Source organism: Syngnathus floridae, chromosome 6 (genome assembly GCF_059516105.1).
Source record: "Syngnathus floridae isolate MCC-2025c chromosome 6, RoL_Sflo_1.0, whole genome shotgun sequence".
NCBI lineage: Eukaryota > Metazoa > Chordata > Actinopteri > Syngnathiformes > Syngnathidae > Syngnathus > Syngnathus floridae.
The window spans coordinates 584977-605411 of NC_142418.1; the positions used below are offsets into that span (position 1 = coordinate 584977).

Genomic DNA, 20435 nt, shown 5'->3' on the forward strand with positions numbered 1-20435 from the left:
ATAGAGACAGAACGATGGTGTCTTAAACATCTCATTCATTTCACCAAATAACTTCATGCAGGTGGATAACGGCCGTCTCGGTCACGCTATGTTGCGTGATGCAGTTTTGAAGAACCAAATGCATTTATTCAATGACTAAGTCAAGCTAGATCTACGTTTATGATGTTGTAAGTGACGGTACCGATTGAAGTTGAGTCCGAAGCCAGTGGAAAACAGCGCTGCGTTTGTGCTCTCCAGGTACAAATGTTGTGATCTCTGACTGACGACCGGGCGAGACTCGAGTAAGAGATGTCCAAACGAGCTCCGGCAGGGCGGGCCAAGGCGGAGCGAAGGGACGCCCTTCAAGCTGCCAATGACGAGCTGAGAGCCAAACTGATGGACGTCCAGTTAGAACTTCAGCAGGAGAAGAACAAGGTGAAAACCTCAACAGACAGACACTGCCTCCCTGCCTGCCTCCCTGCCTGCCTCCCTGCCTGCCTCCCTGCCTGCCTGCCTCCCTCCCTCCCTCCCTCCCAGTTTTCCCGATGTAGATTTGACATGCGTGTGCCATGACTGTGTCAGCCTACATCAACAAATGCACCGAGGACGTCAACACCACTAAGAATATCATCACCCGGGGCAACCAACGACCCTGGATGACTGAGGAGGTACGTCAAACGCTGCAAGCGCGGAACTCTGCCTTCAAGTCTGGCGACAAGAAGACACTGAGGACAGCGAGTGTTAGAGATTTGTTCACTCAAACAATATCTTGCAAGAACCACACGGAGACAAGTAAGTCCTTTTTGACACCTGCAGGTGGAGAGTTCACTCACTCCAGAATGAAGTCTGAACCCTCGTTCCTGCGATGGGATATTTATTAAGAGAAACAGAGTGGGGGTTTGGGTACACTGGCTAAAGCCCTTGTCCTCTAGTCTAAACATGTCAGGGGATGTTTTACGACCTTGTGATAAGGAGGACAAGGTAAGGTATTTATTACCTGTTGCATTCCAACATAATCCTATGGTAAAGATAACCTGGAAAACCCTAACATCTCCCTCCTGATTTATCATATGATTATGTTACCCCAAACAACAAAGACAAGTAAAAAAAACATATATACGTATAATGAAGAAAGTAGAATGGTAAAAATAAAAACAACAAACAATGATAGCAACACTTTCTAGTGAAGATGAGGCATTACCTCAATACCCCAAATCAAACTTATTGTGTAAGCGAAAAACCTGCTGGCCAGATGTTATTAGCAGGAAAATTCTTACACGGCCCCGTTGCCACAGGCGACCAGAATGCTATCAATAATAAAATAAAATAAAAAGAAAAACACAGAAACAGTACATCATTGTATCCATCACTTGCGAAGCATTTTCGATGGTCAAATCATCAAGTTTCTGTAAAACATGCTCAACAGAACAGCATCTACGCAATCCACGTTTCATTATCGTCATCACATCCGTCATCTCTAAGAAGTTGTATATGTGCTCGCGTTTTCGTCAGCTGATGATGTTCTAGTCTGTAGGTGAGGTCTGTCACACACTGGCGCACACACTCGTGTCCAGTTGGCAGGCAGCATCGGACTACTCTTGTGACCACAAAACCATGATCCGTACTGAACAGGCACGTGCACTCATAGGATGCAGGTGAGGCAGTGCCTCTGAACTTCTGGATGAAGTAGGTCCCGTCCGATGGTGCAGCCATGTCGGTAGTAGAGCCCTTACACCTTGAAAACGGCTCTCTCATCCTGGCACACAGTGGTGATGTCCAAAGCTCCCATCCAGTTTCCTCCTGGAGAGCAGTCGTCGTTAATGCATTTGTGGGTGCTGCAACCCTGGATGCAACATGTGTAGTCAGCAAGACTTGGAATGGTCCCTCCCGTCGTGGCTGGCCCAGTTCCTTCTTTTGATGACCTCGATGTAGACCCAGTCTCCTGGATTGATGGGGTTGTCGACCTGTGAGGAGGAAAGATCAAGCGGCAGTAAATTTGTCTTTGACACAGTTTGAGCGTCCTGATCATATAATCTGCCAAGGACTGCTCTTCATCTGTTGTTTGCAACTCTCGTAGTCAATTGTAGTGTCCATTTAACTGGCAAATAGGAGTGTTTGCGGGAAGAGTTTGAACACTTCCTAATGATTCCCTTTAACCAAAAACTATTTATGACAGGGGCGTTCCCATTTATTGCCTCTTGGTTTGAAAGAGATTGTCTCACCCATGCCTTCTTTCTCCTCACATGCTCGTACCCACACAGGGCGTGAACACACACACACACAAAGCGATTCTAATCCATCTCTCATGTAGCTTCTTTTGATATAATCTCCTATCGGCAACTGTATAGCAGACGTTTTAGCATATAATCCCATACTCTGCTCTCTCGCTTCTACTTTTTCATGTCGGTGCAGTCGTAGGTGGCCCCTATTGCAGTCATCGACTTGTTAACTGTCGCCGTGTGACTCCTATGCATGATTGTGTGAATGTCAAAAATTGAACGTACCTAACTTTCTGACCATCAGACCTCCACTGTGGTACAAAAAACCTTACTATTGTATTGAGTAGGTACATTGAGCAACCTAGCTCCCTCCTGACTGCCAAATGTCCTGTTCTAAAATTTATATAACTCGACCTCTACGTCTTAAGCTTGATGAGCCAAAACACCAGATCTTGCTCTTGTTTCCTACCGTTTTAGCCTATTTGTTTTATCCAAATCCGTTCAATCTCTGATTATAACGTTTTCCTCTGTAGCCCTACGTATTTTTCAAATTTTTATTTATTTATTTATCAAATCTCCTCAGTTCTGTCAAACTCAGTGCACAATGAATCTCCCTTCCACTTTGAACCAAGCTTCACCAAATTTGGTAACGCCGTACCAAGGAGTGCGATTTGGTTGTCGGACACTCCAAGTCCATATCTTTTTGCCGCACGTCACCCTCTCAAGTTGGTGTTCTTTTGTTGTTGCTTCAGAGCGACCCCATCCATCACTCTTGAATGAGTCCATTGTTCAAATGAGTCAATTTTCATCATTGTGAGTTCCTCCGCTTTTCACTGTCTTTTCTCGTCCCCGAGGATGTTGTCTGTCCTCCGGAGTGTACTTGTCCCCCTCCAAGCACAACAGCAGTCTTTTCTTGTCCTTCGCCAAAGGTCAAAGGTGCTTCAGAGCCAGGCACCATTTTGTAGTTGTTCACGGCTGCAGGCGAAGACTCGGATTGGGTTTCAGGGACCCTGACACTGAGAATGACAGGCTGGGACATCAAACTTGTAAGACTATCTCCAAATGTAGCTGCTTCCATCAATTTGCTGGTAACGTTTGTTTACCAAACTTCAAATTCTTCTAATAACCGCGGTCTCATTTTTATATCGTAAATCCTGCAACTCATCCTATTTTTGAGCTACATTTTATCTATAGTTTCAATTTAATCAGACAGTATGTTGTCTTCAGTATCATTATTGAAAATCAACTCATCGAGGTCTGCTTTCCACATCAAGCCCTGATCTGTATGTCTTGACCTCTCACATATTATTGTCATGCTTGCTCAAAAATGTGACTTAGAGTATGGTGCTGTGAATTCTCAATCTCCCCAATGAAATTGGATCCCACCTCGTAGTTCTTATCGTTCTCATGTTCCTGTTAGCCTGCAATTGTCCAAATCAAAAATGTTTTCTTTTAACTGTCTTTCTTTTGAACCTCTAAATCTCTCGTGTTGCTAACCTATCTACACCAGAACAAAAATTTTTTTTTACCACAGTTTAACACCAAATGTATTCGAAAATTAATTGTCATAAAGTGTTGTATTCTTACTATCTTCCACTATCTGTCCTACTCACCCCCTCCTTTTGAGGCTTGGCAACGCCCATGCCTCACACCTTGACAAACTTTTTGGGAGAATGCGTTCTGTACTACATATGATTCCATCATCATTTAATTTGACTTTCTTTCCAAAACGCTTCTCAATTTCTCAGTTCACACATCTTCCACATGTTACTGGTTCTCCAGTTTTTCTTTCTAGTTAATTATCAATCCAAAAGCTACGTGTTTCTTTCTAACATTCAACCTGCTCAAAATCACTCTTTCATCAAAGTTGTTCTACTAATTTTCCATAGTAGTCGCCAACGACTTCAACCATTCAACCTCTCATTCAGGCAATCATCCATCAATGCTCATCATATGCATCTCACACAGTCTCCAAAAAGGAGTCATACTATCACATTGGTCCCAATTCATCCAAGCTCACCACACAACATTCATATATCATTTTCAACTCAGGTTTCCTGGTAGAACAATCCACCAGTCCAAAAAAAACTTAACTAAACCAAACAACTGGCAAATTAATCTGAATTTTTTCTTTGTTTTTAAATTTGAAGAACTCAATCTCTCAGATTTAGCTTGCATTTAGAAGTTTGTTTAATCTTATAACACAACCAATCAATTATTCCTATTAAATGTAGCATTGCAAAATCTTAAATTCACAATTTAGCTCCTTCCAATTCCTGAAAGCATGTTCTGTCGTTTTTTTTTTTTTTTTTTTTTTTTTTTTTTTTCTTTCTTCATCGAATTTCTCATGTGAGCTCGACACTTAACATGCACTAGTGTGGATTAGTTTCTGCTCGCAAACAGATTTCTCTCTTTTCCTCTCATTTTTATCTGTCAAAATTGTTTCTGTTCTGCGGTGTAAATTGAATAGACAACAGTCTAGCAAATTTCTTTATACTAAAAGTTTAGCCAATCTTCATCAATTTGGGACTTTAACTTTAACTTTAACACATACGCACACACATGCACAGCTCTCGCGTGCAGAAGGTAGGTCTCAGCAATCAATGATTCGTCACAGGCTGGCCATTTCCTGTGGTCGATCATGAGCTGGTCCCTCCCATGCACACGAGGACAGCACATTCTAATTTTATTTATTTATCTTCTAGAAGCAAGTTGCATTTCTTTACCACTTGATTTGCATATTTTAACTTTAGTGTAACACAAATTGAGCTCTAGTCATTTGTAATTTGCCACCTTATTATTATTGTTATTATTATTAAACTCCTCTTGCCCCTCGCTTGAGCCGCGGTTTGAGCTGCGGCCTTGCACCCGCTCACAGGGGCCTTATTGTGTCCTGGTCTGACGAACACTTATGACCTCATCAGTTTTCATCTTTCTAGCTTTTGTCTCTTGAATTTGTTCTCATCTCTTTGTGAAGATTTCAACCACACTCTAGCACTTCTACTACTTCTTCCACATTTCAAATTTTCTTGTACTCCATACATTTTCTTCCACTTCAGCATGTATTGCATACAATTAAGAAATCTACTTGCCATGAACTTCTCATCTCAAAGAAGAGCAGAGCAAGAGATTTACTGTTCTTATTTCCCATCTTAATTTTAGTAGTTTAAGGTTTTACAATTTTTATTTTTTTTTTTTCAATTTTTTTTTCTTTGAGGATCCTCAATGCAGGTTTAAATTGACCTTTCAACAAATTACTAGCCTGTATTAATGCCGTGGATCAATGCTAGAACTGCTATTTAGTCAATTTATCCTACCAGTCACACACTCAATCACACAAGTTATCCCTGCCTACGCGAAGTCCTCCTTTTAAAAAAAAAAGGAGCTGCTTCATCCAGTGAGGGGACTCTACAACACCCCCCACCTTCCCTGGGAACTAAAGACAACAGTCCTTGTCCCCAGCCCTGCCAACGCGAAGTTGTACTCTTTAGAATAGTGGTCGTCAAATAATGAACCACGGAGGTACTGAGATTTTATAACAGTTTGAGAACCACTGCTCCAAAAGAGACACCTCATCCAGAGGGGGACTCTACAACACCCCCTCCTTCCACAAAATTTAGTTTTTCCTGTGCACTTCTACCTTTTTACGCGTTTCACAAACAACAACACAATCACACAACTTCAGGCCTTTAACTTACTTGTCCCCTTGGTTCGTTGCACTGCCGGGTCCCGTCAATCCACCTCTGTCAGACGAAGGCAGACCAAAGATGCTGGCCCAGCGAAGAATTCTCTTCCCAGGACTTTCTTCTCCAGGTCCTCCTAATGGACGCTGGCTTGTCGACAATGCAGCACGTCCTCCTTCGTCAGCCAGATAGCGGGTATGAGGGATCCCGGGTTTCGGCACCAAAATGTTAGAGATTTGTTCACTCAAACAATATCTTGCAAGAACCACACGGAGACAAGTAAGTCCTTTTTGACACCTGCAGGTGGAGAGTTCACTCACTCCAGAATGAAGTCTGAACCCTCGTTCCTGCGATGGGATATTTATTAAGAGAAACAGAGTGGGGGTTTGGGTACACTGGCTAAAGCCCTTGTCCTCTAGTCTAAACATGTCAGGGGATGTTTTACGACCTTGTGATAAGGAGGACAAGGTAAGGTATTTATTACCTGTTGCATTCCAACATAATCCTATGGTAAAGATAACCTGGAAAACCCTAACAGCGAGAGCCAACTTGAACCGTGCCATCAGAGTAGCGAAGCGAGACCACAGTCGAAAAATTCAGGATCGTTTCCAAGACGCCAACAACACCAGGAGTATGTGGCAAGGCATACGCGCGATTACAGACTACAACTCACCCTCCCCCCCCGGTGGGTGAAGTTGATGCTGACTTCCTAAATGGTCTAAATAACTTCTTTGGGAGGTTCGAGGCACTAAACGGCACTCCAGACGCCGATGTGTTGAAGACTGTTGGTTCTAAATACGATTAGACATTAAATCACTCGCTGAAGAGGAGAAGACAACCAGAACAGGTTTACTCGCGAGGAGACCGACACTCAGTTACAACCTCCATCAGTTCTTAGTCTTTACTCCACGTGCCTCTCTTTTTAATGTTATGGTTGCCCTGGTTACAGATGCGTTGCTACACTAAGGGAGGGGAGATTGTGTCTGTAGCAACGCTGATTAGCTAAAGAATGTAGTTTGGTGTGAATTAGCACTTCATTGTTGGTTTGTGACCCCCCGCAGAGGCCGTTCCCTTTCCTCAACCAGCCGTCTTCTCTCACAGTTGGTTGACTCGTCCTCGACTGTGATCAAATACCTTGAAGCATGTTGATTGCCGCTTTGCTGTGGAACAAATGCAACTAAACCTTTGCTAAATGTATCTACTCGGTAAATTAACACACAATAACAATAAGTAACTTGTCCTAAACACACCTTAAGCAAACGTGAGGTAACTGGTATGCAGTTCCTTAAACAAACATTGAGTAAATATGGGATAACTTTTATGCAACTACTTCTAACTATATATAACCCTTAACAAAGAAAAACAGGTCTGATAAACTACAATCTATGAACCAAACCTACAGCTAAATGAAAAGGAATGAAGTTCCTGTGAATAAAACAAAGAACATGTCACCTATGCAAATAAGCCCTGCTCATTGTTAGTGAAGGCCTCTTACGGGACCAAAAACACACAGACAACATAAGCACAGGCAGGATACAAATGGCTGACAGGGATCAAAAGACATCCCTATTACATAAAAGGAAGAACCTAGATAAAAGGAAAGATAAACTCGTAAAGGCGAGGCCTCCAGGTCTGGCAGGCCAAGGCTTTACTTAAAATTAATCCAACAAAGACCCTGAGGAAAGTCAACCCCCGTAAGGCCCCTGGCCCCGACAACATTCCTGGGCGTGTGTTCAGGGAATGTGCAAGTCAGCTGGCTGGGGTCATCACAGACATCTTTAACACCTTGCTGGGCCAAGCCACAGTGCCAGCGTGCTTTAAGACTGCCTCCATCATTCCGGTGCCGAAGAAACCTCAAATAACCTCATTTAATGATTACCGGCCTGTTGCACTGACTCCGATCATGATGAAGTGCTTCACGCTGCATCGCGCTGCACCGCGGTGCACCGCGCTGCACCACTGCACCGCGCTGCACCGCTGCACCGCGCTATGGTGCTGCAACGCGCTGCACCGCGCTGCACCGCGCTGCACCGCGCTGCACCGCGCTGCACCGCGCTGCACCGCGCTACACCGCGCTGCACGACGCTGCACTGCGCTGCACGACGCTGCACCGCGCTGCACGACGCTGCGCCGCGCTGCAACGCGCTGCACCGGGCTGCACCGGGATGCACCGGGCTGCGATGACAGGGCGCTGCTGCCTATTGGTGCGGCACCCTCTCGGTGCAACCCCTCGACACTGCGCGCACGCCCTCTCGGCGCAAGGCCCTCTCGGCGCAGGGCCCTCTCGGCACTACGCCGAGAGGGCGCGCGCCGAGTGGTCGCTGCGTTGCATCAAGAGGGAGCTGTGCCGCGGCAAAACGGGCCACACGGCGAGAAGGCACCACACATAGAGGTTGCGCATCGTAAGGGCGCAGCGCCGAGAGGGCGCCGCACCAAGAGGGCCCTGCACCAAGAGGGTGCTGGACCGAGAGGTTGCGCGTGCTGTTAGCGCTGCACCTAGAGGGCGGGCCCAGGGTGCGCCAAGATGGCGCACGCATGCTGCACCAGGAGTGCACTGCGTCGACAGCACAGGCACGCTGCGCCGAGAGGGCGCTGCACTGACAGGTCAAGCGTGCTGCGCAGAGTGTGCGCTGCGCCCAGAGAATGTGCGCGCGCTGCGCTGGGAGGGCACGGTGTCTATAGGGCGCCGTTCTGCATCAAGAAGGCGCCACGCTGCGACGACAGGGCGCCGCGTCTCGCCGTGCCGAGAAGGCGCCGTGTTGCGTCAAGAGAGCGCAGCTCTGAGTGGATGCCACGCTGAGAGGACGCCGCACCAAGAAGGCGCCGCACCGACAGTGTGCGAACTGCGCAGAGAAGACACGAGCCATGCGCGCACTTCGCGTGCTGCGCCGGCAGAGTGGGCCGAGGGATGTAACGCGCCGAGAGGGCGCCGCGCTGAGAAGGCACCGTGCCGAGAGAGTGCTGCGTCGCGCCGGGAGAAAGCTGTGTCGCGCCAAGAGAGTGACGCGAGGATGCCGAAAGGTTGCCACGCCGAGGGTGCCGTGCTGCGCCACACCGACAGAGAGCCGCGTCGATAGGGTGCCGGACCATGGCGAAAGCGTGCGGCACGGCGCCACGAGGACGCCGCGGATAGAGGGAGCCGCTGCGAGAAGGCGTCGCACCGAGAGAGGTCACGGCGAGGGGGTGCGCGCGCTGCATGCGCTGCGCAAGATACGCGCGCTGCGCACGCTGCGCTGTGATGGCAGGCCGAGGGTGCGATGCAGCAAGATGGAGCTGTGCGGCAAGGGCGCTGCGCCGAGAGGGTGTTGCGCCAAGAGAACGCTGCGTCGAGAGAGCGCTGCATCGAGAAGGATCCCGCACTGCGAGCGCTGCTGCGAGAGGCTGCGCCGAGAGGACACGCGCGCACTGCGCCTAGAGGGCGCGTGCGCTGCACCAAGAGGGTGCTACGGTGAGTTGGCGCTGTGCCCAGTCAAGAGGTTCCCGGGCCGACAGGGCGTCGCCCATGCCGAAAGGTTGCTGCACCGCAGTGCTTGGGCGCTGCAAGGGCGCCGCGAGAGGGCACAATCCGTTCCAGAAAGCGGTTTGAGAAGTGAATCGGTCAAATTCCGAATCTATTTTTCCCATTACTAATAATGGAAAAATATTTAATCCGTTCCAAGACTAAAACAAAACACCTTTTTTAAGCATTTTTTAGGTTGCGCTATTTTGTCCGATCACGCAACTGCAGCGCACCACCAAACGCGCAACCTTAGGACGGCGCCGACGGCAACACTGCATTATTTAAGAAGAAAATAAGAAAAATATTCTTAAAGTCCTGATGTACAAACCAAAATTTAATTGGACCTCAGGGTGCAGGGAGCTTAATTTGGTCTGATCGGGCAACCGCAGTGCGCCGGGCACTATCTGTCGCATTGCTTTAAGAGCATCTTTGTGTTTCAGGATGGCTTTACTGCTCCCACTTGCTTTCTTTAGAGGCATGATTGGGGTTTAATACAATCCTCAAAGTAACGAAAATACAATAACGAGCGGAGTCAGTCTGCATCCGGGCCGTGCAGTCCGATTTTCTCGAGTCCTTTCAGCTCATCTCGCGAGGTTCGACCGCCGAATTTTGTTTGACAACCGAAGCAAAGAAATCTCGAATTTTTCGTTCGAATTCCGATTTGTTCGAGAACCGGGACATTCCAAAACCGAGGTTTGACTGTAACAGTAAATATATTGGAGCGAACCGGATGTGAGCGAACGCTGGTGCATCTTGCTGCCACTGTTCTCCAGTCATTTTCTTTAAAGATTTGCTCTGACATTATGCACATTCTGCATTAAACCACAAAACCTTGATGGATGTGGTACTGTTTGGCTTCATTCTGGGTTAACTTCCTGGCGGACCTGTCTGTCTGGAGCGTGTCTTTGACCGCCTTGATCAGGGGTCGGCAACCCAAAATGTTCAAAGAGCCATATTGACCCCCCCTCTCCAAAAAAAGAAATAACTGTCTGGAGCATCAAAAATCTAAATGCTTTTTATCAGCATATAATACATGAACTATTTTTGGCCCAGCCATCGCGGTAAGAGCCGGTGGAGACGGATAAATACGGAGGACAAATATAAGGCATAGACATGAATTTGGTTTGGCCTGCATGTGATCACCTTTGTGAATGAGCTCCTGCTATTTATGGATTGCACACAGGTGTGTAACCACACCCACACTCACTGGGTCACAGGGTCAATTAGGGACATGACATATCCATAGTCCATAGTTCAGTTACCAAATAGAAAACATACAAATTTCTCCATCCTGACTTTATCAACAGACTTAGTAAAAACATCGGCCACTATATATAAAGCAGTAACCAGTAACACTGCGCCGGTCATTCTGGTCAGCTGCCCAGTGTGCATCAACAAGGCAACAAGCTTCAAGTTTACATTTAGCTTTTTGTAGCACAACTCCTGGTCCAGAGAGCATTTCAAACATCTCAGAACATGTTTAGCTGCCACCCAGTGCTGTTCTTTAAGTTCAGACAAGTATTGGGATAATTTACCAACAACAAAACTTCACAACATCACTCACTGCAAGAAAATCGTCAACCCAAATAATCAACAGGATTCTGTCATTTCCAACTTTTTTACAGTAAAAACAATAGTCAGCAATATTTTGAACAAAACCATTTTCAATAAGGAAATTGTGTAACATCCTGTTAGGGTTTTCCAGGTTATCTTTATCATAGGATTATGTTGGAATGCAACAGGTAATAAATACCTTACCTTGTCCTCCTTATCACAAGGTCGTAAAACATCCCCTGAGATGTTTAGACTAGAGGACAAGGGCTTTCTATTCAGCCCACTCATACCCCCACTCTGTTTCTCTTAATAAATATCCTCTTGCAGGAAGGAGAGTCCAGAGCTCTATTCGAACATCGCTGCACGCACAGCGACGAATGGACTCTCCACCTGCAGGTGTCCAAAAGGACTTACTTGACTCCCGTGTGGTTCTTGCAAAATAAGTTGGAGTGAACAAATCTCTAACACATCCTATTCCAGTTTCGTCTTGACTGTTTCAAACCATACAGTGACTTATTGATCTTACACACAAGTTTCTCTCCTGTTTTAGATTTAACCTCAAACACTTCAGGCTGCTCCATGTAAATCACACAGTCTGTAGAGCATGGAGAACTTCTGTTTTAACATTCATCCGATGGAGCACTAAATTGTACTGTACTGCGAGCTGCATCAAAATAGGAATAGAAGTCATATCAGCAGTTGGTGAGAAGGTTTCATTATAGTCTAATCCTGCCACTTGACTACAACCTTTTGCTACATATCTGGTAAAGTCGTCAAAGTAAAAGTACTGTTCTCTATTAGAGAGTCCATTTCCTCTTTCATAGCTTTGGCCCACTGCTTATAGTCTAATCCTGCCACTTGACTGTAACCTGCTCGTCAAAGTAAAAGTATCGTTCTCTATTAGAGTTCCCATTTCCTCTTTCATAGCTGTGGCCCACTGCTTTGATTTAGAAGAGCTCAAAGCTTCTTTGGGGTTCGTGGGACATCACAAGTCACACGATAACAATAATCAATACTTGTGAATGTTTCGTCACATTTGACCTCATAATCACAATCTGAATAATATTGAGGGGCTCTCCTCTCGCTTTGGATAACGACCACTCTGGCTGCTCTCACCATCACATTTTAAGTTTGAATCACAAAACTCTATTTTTACATCAGGTGGGATATGTTGTGTCTCATCCGGTTTTGGTTGTGGGGTCTCCACCCTCTTTCTAGACTCAAAATGTTCATACGGGTCATCTGTCTGAGTGTCACATTCAATAAAACTTTTTGTAACAAACTTCACCAGTCTATTTTTGGTTACTTTCTCTGTCTCTGGATAGAAAATAAGATATGCTGAATGTTTTGGTCATAGCAAACAAATTCATATGAATATAAAAACCCGTACCATTTTTATAGATGAGCTGATTCTGTCCCTCCTTGAAGATGACTGTCGCTCCTTGCGCTGTAGCCGATTTAACAGAAAAGAAGATTATGGCACATAGAGCGCCTCCATTAGGAACATATCCACAACGCGGCCTTTACCGTTTCTCAAGCGCAACTTGGCGTGCGTGAGTGCACCAGCTGCCGGAAGTCGAATGAGGCTCCGCGATCTCATCCGCGGTGCTCATAAAGTGCCGATACGCTCGGCTGGAGCTATTTTCGGCCACCTGGCGCGAGCGCACGGCCTCCCGGTGGTGCTCCAAGTCCCACGAACTGTTAAAAAAATGTCAAATGAGCCTTCCTTAAGAGAGTTATAGTTACTCCCGCCGTTTGGCCGCTTAAAGTGTCATCGGACGCGGAGTAACGCGAGTGTCCGCTAAGTGCGACAGGTGGTGTAATTTTTCACCGTGGCCGCCAGAGGGAAGTAATTCCCCGCCACAGCTTCACCGGCAGCTTACAAATGTCTCCCTGAGCGCTTAGAAGTCCGCGCGGGGGCAGAAGCAGGCCGTGCAAGGCACCAGATGGAGCTGGACGGTCACCGGCGCCACTTGTCGTGCGCGCGCGGCCCGCTGGAAGTCCAATAAGGCTCCGCAATCTCATCCGCGGTGCTTATAAAGTGCCGAGCCGCTCGGCTGGAGCTATTTTCGGCCACCTGGCGCGTGCACACGGCCTCCCGGTGGTCCCGGGCGGCGTGCATGAGTGCGCCGGCCGCCGGAGGTTGAATGACGCTCTGCGATCTCATCCGCGGTGCTTATAAAGTGCCGATCCGCTCGGCTGGAGCTATTTTCGGCCACCTTGCGCGGGACCACCGGGAGGCCATGCACACGCGCCAGGAGGCCGGAAATAGCTCTAACCGAGGGGATCGGGACTTTATAAGTACCGCGGATGAGATCGCGGAGCCTCATTCGACTTCCGACGGCCGGCGCACTTACGCACGCCGCCCGGGCCAACCGGGAGGCCTTGCGCACGCGCCAGGTGGCCGAAAATAGCTCCAGCCGAGTGGATCGGCACTATATAAGCACCGCGGATGAGATCGCGGAGCCTTATTCGACGTCCGGCAGCCTGCGCATGAACGGGCGCCGCCCGGGACCACCGGGAGGCCGTGCGCACGCGCCTGGAGGCCGAAAATAGCTCCAGCCGAGCGGATCGGCACTTTATAAGCACTGCGGATGAGATCGCGGAGCCTCATTCGACTTTCGGCGGCTGGCGCACTCACGCACACTGCCCGGGACCACCGGGAGGCCATGCACACGTTCCAGGTGGCCGAAAATAGCTCCAGCCGAGCGGATCGGCACTTTATAAGCACCGCGGATGAGATCGCGGAGCCTAATTCGACTTCCGGCGGCCGGTGCACTCACGCACGCCGCCCGGGACCACCATGAGAACTGTGCACGCACCAGGTGGCCGAAAATAGCTCCAGCCGAGCGGATCGGCACTTTATAGGCACCGCGGATGAGATCGCGGAGCCTTATTCGACTTCCGGCTGCCGGCGCACTCACGCGCGCCGCCTGGGACAACCAAGAGGCCGTGCGCACGCGCCAGGTGACCGAAAATAGCTCCAGCCGAGCGGATCGGCACTTTATAAGCACCGCGGATGAGATCGCGGAGCCTAATTCGACTTCCGGCGGCCGGCACACTCATGCACACCGCCCGGCACCACCGGGAGGCCATGCGCACGTGCCAGGTGGCCGAAAATAGCTCCAGTCGAGCGGATCGGCACTTTATAAGCACCGCGGATGAGATCGCGGAGCCTTATTCGACTTCCAGCGGCCGGCGCACTCACGCACGTCGCCCAGGACCACTGGGAGGCCATGTGCTCGCGCCAGGTGGGTGAAAATAGCTCCAGCCGAGCGGATCGGCACTTTATAAGCACCGCAGATGAGATCGCGGAGCCTCATTCGACTTCCGGCGGCCTGCGCACTCACGCACGCCGCCCGGGACAACTGGGAGGCCGTGCGCAAGCGCCGGGTGGCAGAAAATAGCTCCAGCCGAGCGGATCGGCACTTTATAAGCACCGCAGATGAGATCGCGGAGCCTCATTCGACTTCCGGCGGCCTGCGCACTCACGCACGCCGCCCGGGACCACAGGGAGGCCGTGCGCATGCGCCAGGTGACCGAAAATAGCTCCAGCCGAGCGGATCGGCACTGTATAAGCACCACAGATGAGATCGCGGAGCCTCATTCGACTTCCGGCGGCCTGCGCACTCACGCACGCCGCCCGGGACCACAGGGAGGCCGTGCGCACGCGCCAGGTGACCGAAAATAGCTCCAGCCGAGCGGATCGGCACTTTATAAGCATTGCGGATGAGATCGCGGAGCCTAATTCGACTTCCGGCGGCCGGCACACTCATGCACACCGCCCGGCACCACCGGGAGGCCATGCGCACGTGCCAGGTGGCCGAAAATAGCTCCAGTCGAGCGGATCGGCACTTCATAAGCACCGCAGATGAGATCGCGGAGCCTCATTCGACTTCCGGCGGCCTGCGCACTCACGCACGCCGCCCGGGACCACAGGGAGGCCGTGCGCACGCGCCAGGTGGCCGAAAATGGCTCCAGTCGAGCGGATAGGCACTTTATAAGCATCGCGGATGAGATCGCGGAGCCTTATTCGACTTCCGGCGGGCCGCGCGCGCACGACAAGTGGCGCCGGTGACGGTCCAGCTACATCCGTCACCTTGCACGGCCCGCCTCTCCCACCGCGCGGACTTCCAAGCGCTCGGGGTGACGTTCGAAAGCTGCCGGTGCCGCTGGAGCGGGGAACTTCCTCCCTTTGGGGGACACAGTGAGAAGTTACACCGCCTCTCGCACTTCGCGTACACTTGCATTGCGCCGCGTCCGATGAGACTTTGCGCGGGTAAATAGTGGGAGTAACGATGACTCTCTTAAGGTAGGCTCACTTGACATTTTTTTAACGGTTCGTGGAGGCGACCGGGACCGCCGGGAGCCCGTGCGCACGCGCAGAGTGGCTGAATAATGCTCCGGCGGCCCCGGGTGATTACTAAGAGGCTCCCCGGTTGGCGTCGCGGAGCTCTGATGGTCTTCCGCGGGACTTCCAGCAGCCGGTGCACTCGTGCGCGCCGCCCGGGACCACCGGGAGGCCGTGCGCATGCGCAAAGTGGCCGAAAATAGCTCCAGCCGAGCGGATCGGAACTTTAGAGGCACCGCGGATGAGAAGGCGGAGCCTTATTCGTCTTCCAGCGGCCGGTGCGCTCACGCACGCCACCCGGCACCACCGGGAGGCCGTGCGCATGCGCCAGGTGGCCGAAAATAGCTCCAGCCGAGCGGATCGGCACTTTATAAGCACCGCGGATGAGATCGTGGAGCCTTATTTGACTTCCAGCGGGCCGCGCGCGCACGACGAGCGGCGCCAGTGACCGTCCAGCTCCATCCGGTACCTTGCACGGCCCGCTTCTCCCCCCGTGCGGACTTCCAAGCGCTCAGGGAGACATTCGGAGGCTGCTGGTGCCGCTGTAGCGGGGAACTGCCTCCCTCTGGTGGACATGGCGAGAAATTACATCTCTGGCCAAACGGTGGGAGTAACTATGACTCTCTCAAGGTAGGCTCACTTGACATCTTTTTAACAGTTCGTGGAGGACCCAGGGGACTTCCAGCCGGTCCTCGGGGGTGCATTCCTCCTCACTTTTGAGGCCCGAGGAGGCTTCCAGCAACTCGGCTAAGCATTTACCATGGCCCGCTGAGCTTCCAGAAGACTTCCAGCCGGTTCTCCGGGTGCTTTCCTCCTCACTCTTTAAGCCGGCCGAGGCTTCCAGCACCTCGGCTAAGAGTTTTCCAAGGCCCGCTGAGCTTCCAGAGGACTCCCGGCCGGTTCTCAGGGTGCTTCCCTCCCAGCTTTTTAAGCCGGCCGAGGCTTCCAGCACCTCGGCTAAGCGTTTTCCACGGCCCGCCGAGCTTCCAGAGGACCTCCAGCCGGTTCTCAGGGTGCTTTTCTCCCAGCTTTTTAAGCCGGCCGAGGCTTCCAGCACCTCGGCTAAGCGTTTTCCACGTCCCGTTGATCTTCCCAGATCTTGTAACGGGGAAATACTTCCCTCTGGTGGACATGGCGAGTAAATACACCACCTCTCGCACTTAGCGCACACTCGCATGGCTCCGCGTCCGAGGACACGGTCGAACGGCGGGAATAACTATAAGCCTCTTAAGGTAGGCTCGTTCGACATTTTTTGAACGGTTCAAGGATATATATATTATATATACTATATATTTTCACATATATAGTCAAACAATGTAAAATTATCAGTCGTTTATAATTATTATATCTATATAGTTTACATGTGATGTGTGATTTATATAATTATTATGCATATAATGTTATAATTATGTTACACTTGTTATATTATCATGATGTGATCATATCAGCGGAAGTTGGCCTGGGCTGCGGGGGAAGAGGCGGATTTTTTGCCATTGTGGCCGACCGGGGAACCAGCCGAGGCGGACACATCACGGCGCGTAAGCTCCCGGTCGCGGATACGAACCCACGCCGGGCATGAGCCACCGAGAGGCGGATAGGTGTGTGGGGGAGGGGGTTTGTGCGTGTTGGCTTCACTTGAGTTCAATTTGGTATTTTCGTCAAAAGCCATAATTTTAAGATGTAACACCTTGAGCAATATCAATATTTCTGTTTAAGTTGGAGGAACCCATTATTATGTTAAGTACTATTATGGGTTGAGATTGATCTTTATTAGACAAGATATATGTGATTAATGTTGCAATGTTTTGTCCAACCTGTATTTAACATTGGTGTTCCATCCATACCTGAATATATTAAGTTGAGAGGAGACATTAAGGGCTAGTAGGGAAAGAACGAGCAAAACAGGAAACACCTGCATCCGGTGGCCGGTGGCTGTCGGGCGCAGTGGTTGCTGCTTGAAGCAGGGTTGCCAAGACAACCAGAGGTGCAGGGATTCTGACTTTTTATCTACATATTCCAATGAGGTAATGCCGGAAGCCTATAAATATGATGCCCGAATGCAGAGAGGCGCTTCTTCCTAGTCAGGGCGTTAGCCGTGACGCTGCCCGGAGTAAAAGAACGAAGATGGATTTTTCATTCTTTTTGAGATTGAACTAAAATCTACTAAGATGAATTTCCAGAGTCTTCAAATTGGACTTGGTCAAATTTTAAGCTTCGAGGAAGGGCAGAGGAGACAGCCGCTCCGGGCAGAAAGGGGAAGTCAAGGCTACAATGCGGTCACTTCGAAGTCTTGCCTCGAATTGAGTTACTCGGCTCGAGCTTCGGGTGACTTGAGAGGGATTGGCGTCGTAAAGAAATTAGATTGATTCTGGTAGAGTCAATTTAACTCGGGTGGTTAGATTACGGACGAATCCCCTAATCCCGGCTAAAACAAACCCGATACCGGGAACCCGGTGCCACTTTGATAAAAAGTGCGCGTTTGACAACACAGAAAACATCATTCCCAGGATCTACGGTATATCTAAAATACCTAAAAGAGCTTTCAAGATGGCGGCGCGTGCACACGCAGCGGCCACTCTCTGTCCCGTCAGTACGGTGATTTGTTCGTCTAATGAGTGTTCGTCCGATAGTCTTGTGTGTTCGTCTCATCCGTGCTACAAGTACAGCAGGCAGGTTCTGCTTGACATCGGCAGAAGTGGGTTTTGCAGCGTTCTGGACTTTGAAGCGTCGACATTAAAGGCGCTCGGACTGCTACGTCCTGAAACGTCGCCGACCTCACCCGCTATTCCTCCCCCGGTTGGGAGCCGTCGGAAACGGTGTGCGAGGAAGCAGAAGAGGGGCAAGCGCGGAGGCGTCCGGGCCAGGCTGGCGGCCAACCCAGCGCGACCGGCGGTGCCCTCCATTCTTCTGGCGAACGTTCGATCGCTGGACAACAAAATGGATTACGTTCGCCTGCTAAGGTCTACGAACCGGACGGTGCGGGACTGCTGTGTGCTCGTGTTCACCGAGACCTGGTTGAGTGACAACATTCCGGACTCTGCAGTGCATCTGGAGCGGCTAGCGTGCTATCGGGCGGACCGTGCCATTGTACGAGGGGGAAAGTCGCGAGGAGGTGGAATATGCGTCTACATCCGAGAAGAATGGTGCCAGGACTCTGTAGTGGTATGTAAGCACTGCTCGCCGCTTGTGGAGTGTGTGATCATTAAGTGCCGTCCTTTTTATCTGCCGAGGGAATTTACCACGATTCTGCTAGTCGCGGTATACATCCCGCCTTCCAACATCGAAGGAGACAGGATTGCGGCGCTTGGTGAACTGTACCAGGCTGTCAGTGAACAGCAAACAGCGCACCCTGACGGTTTCACCATCTTCGCTGGAGACTTCAATCATGCCAACCTGAAGTCTGTTTTCCCGAGGCTTCACCAGCATGTTCCTTTTCCGACACGTGGATACAGCTTCCTGGACCTAGTCTACTCGGTGCAAAAGGGAGCTTTCAAAGCCACCCCCCTCCCCCATCTGGGGCTTTCTGACCATCTCACCGTTTTGCTTTAGCCCGCATACAGACAATTGGTAAAGGCATCCAGGCCGGTTCGGAGGCAGGTTCGAGTGTGGCCTGAGGGTGCCTCCGATGCACTTTGTGACTGCTTCGACACCACTGACTGGGACTTGTTTAAGCAGGCAGCCACCTACAACAATTGGACGGACATAGAGGAGTATACTGACTCTGTTACCTCTTACATCACGAAGTGCATCGATGATGTGACTTGCTCGAAATCCGTCGTCACTCGTGCGAACTGGAAGCCGTGGCTGACGGGGGCTGTCCTCAGACTGTTGAGGGCCAGGGACAAGGCTTTCAGAGCGGGGGATGAGGCTGGCTTGAGGACAGCGAGGGCCGACCTGTCCCGAGGCATCAAAGAAGCGAAGAAGGCGTTCTCGTGCAAGGTCTCCACCCACTTCAAGGACAGCAAGGACGCACGTAGCCTTTGGCGGGGCATTCAGACCATCACGGACTACAAGCCCGCGCCGAGGAGCTGTGAGGGCGATGCCCGTCTGCTGAACGATCTGAACCGCTTCTTTGCTCGCTTCGACGCCCAGAACAGCACTTGCCCGCTGAAGACCACTCCCCTCCCACAACAGCAGCCCCTGCTCCTCTCTGCCGACGGTGTGAGGAGGGCGCATGCCGCTATTGACACCCGTAAGGCGGCGGGCCCTGACAACATCCCGGGTCGAGCGCTGAAGGACTGCGCTGGGGAGCTGTCAGGTGTCTTCACGGACATCTTTAACGTTTCCCTGCAGCAGGCCATCGTCCCCTCGTGTTTCAAGGCTGCCACCATCGTTCCTGTGCCGAAGAAACCTGCACCGTCCTGGTTCAATGACTACCGCCCTGTGGCACTGACGCCCATCATCATGAAGTGCTTTGAGCGGCTGGTCATGGAGCACATCAAGTCCGTTCTCCCCCCCACCATTGACCCTTTCCAGTTTGCGTACCGTGCCAAGCGGTCCTCTGAGGATGCCATCTGCTCTGCCCTCCACTCGGCCCTCACCCACCTGGAGCGAAAGGACTCATATGTGAGGTTGCTGTTTGTGGACTTCAGCTCTGCCTTCAACACCATTTTGCCGCAGCGACTCATCTCCAAACTCGACGAGCTGGGCCTCAGTACCTCCCTCTGCAACTGGCTACTGGACTTCCTCTGTCGGAGGCCTCAGGTGGTGCGTGTTGGCGACAAAATCTCCGCCAGCATCACGCTGAGCACGGGGGCCCCCCCAGGGCTGCGTGCTCAGTCCATTGCTCTTCACCCTGCTGACGCATGACTGCTCTGCGACCTACAGCGACAAACGCATAGTGAAGTTTGCTGACGACACGACTCTGGTGGGTCTCAGCACGAAGGGCGACGAGACTCGGTACAGGTCGGAAGTTGACCTTCTGACCACGTGGTGCAGGGACAACAACCTCCTGCTGAACGTCAACAAGACCAAGGAAATCATTGTTGACTTCCGGAAGGGTCACACAACACACCTGCCGCTGATCATCGACGGTGCTGTGGTGGAGAGGGTGAGCTGCACCAAGTTCCTGGGGGTGCACATCAGTGAGGACCTCTCCTGGTCCGCAAACACCTCGTCACTGGCAAAGAAAGCTCAGCGCCGCCTGTACT

General features: G+C 50.7%; 1 long non-coding RNA gene across 1 annotated transcript in view; it reads right to left on the minus strand.

Annotated features, from left to right (window-relative positions):
• Window positions 1-766: 766 nt before the first annotated feature.
• LOC148395907 (uncharacterized) overlaps window positions 767-20435 on the minus strand; it is a 34697-nt gene continuing 15028 nt past the window's right edge. Inside the window, exons 2-4 of the long non-coding RNA XR_015859129.1 lie at window positions 12462-12632; window positions 12325-12381; window positions 767-6056 (exon numbers count right to left, since the gene is read on the minus strand). This is a non-coding gene — a long non-coding RNA (uncharacterized LOC148395907). The remainder of the gene's footprint in view (window positions 6057-12324; window positions 12382-12461; window positions 12633-20435) is intronic.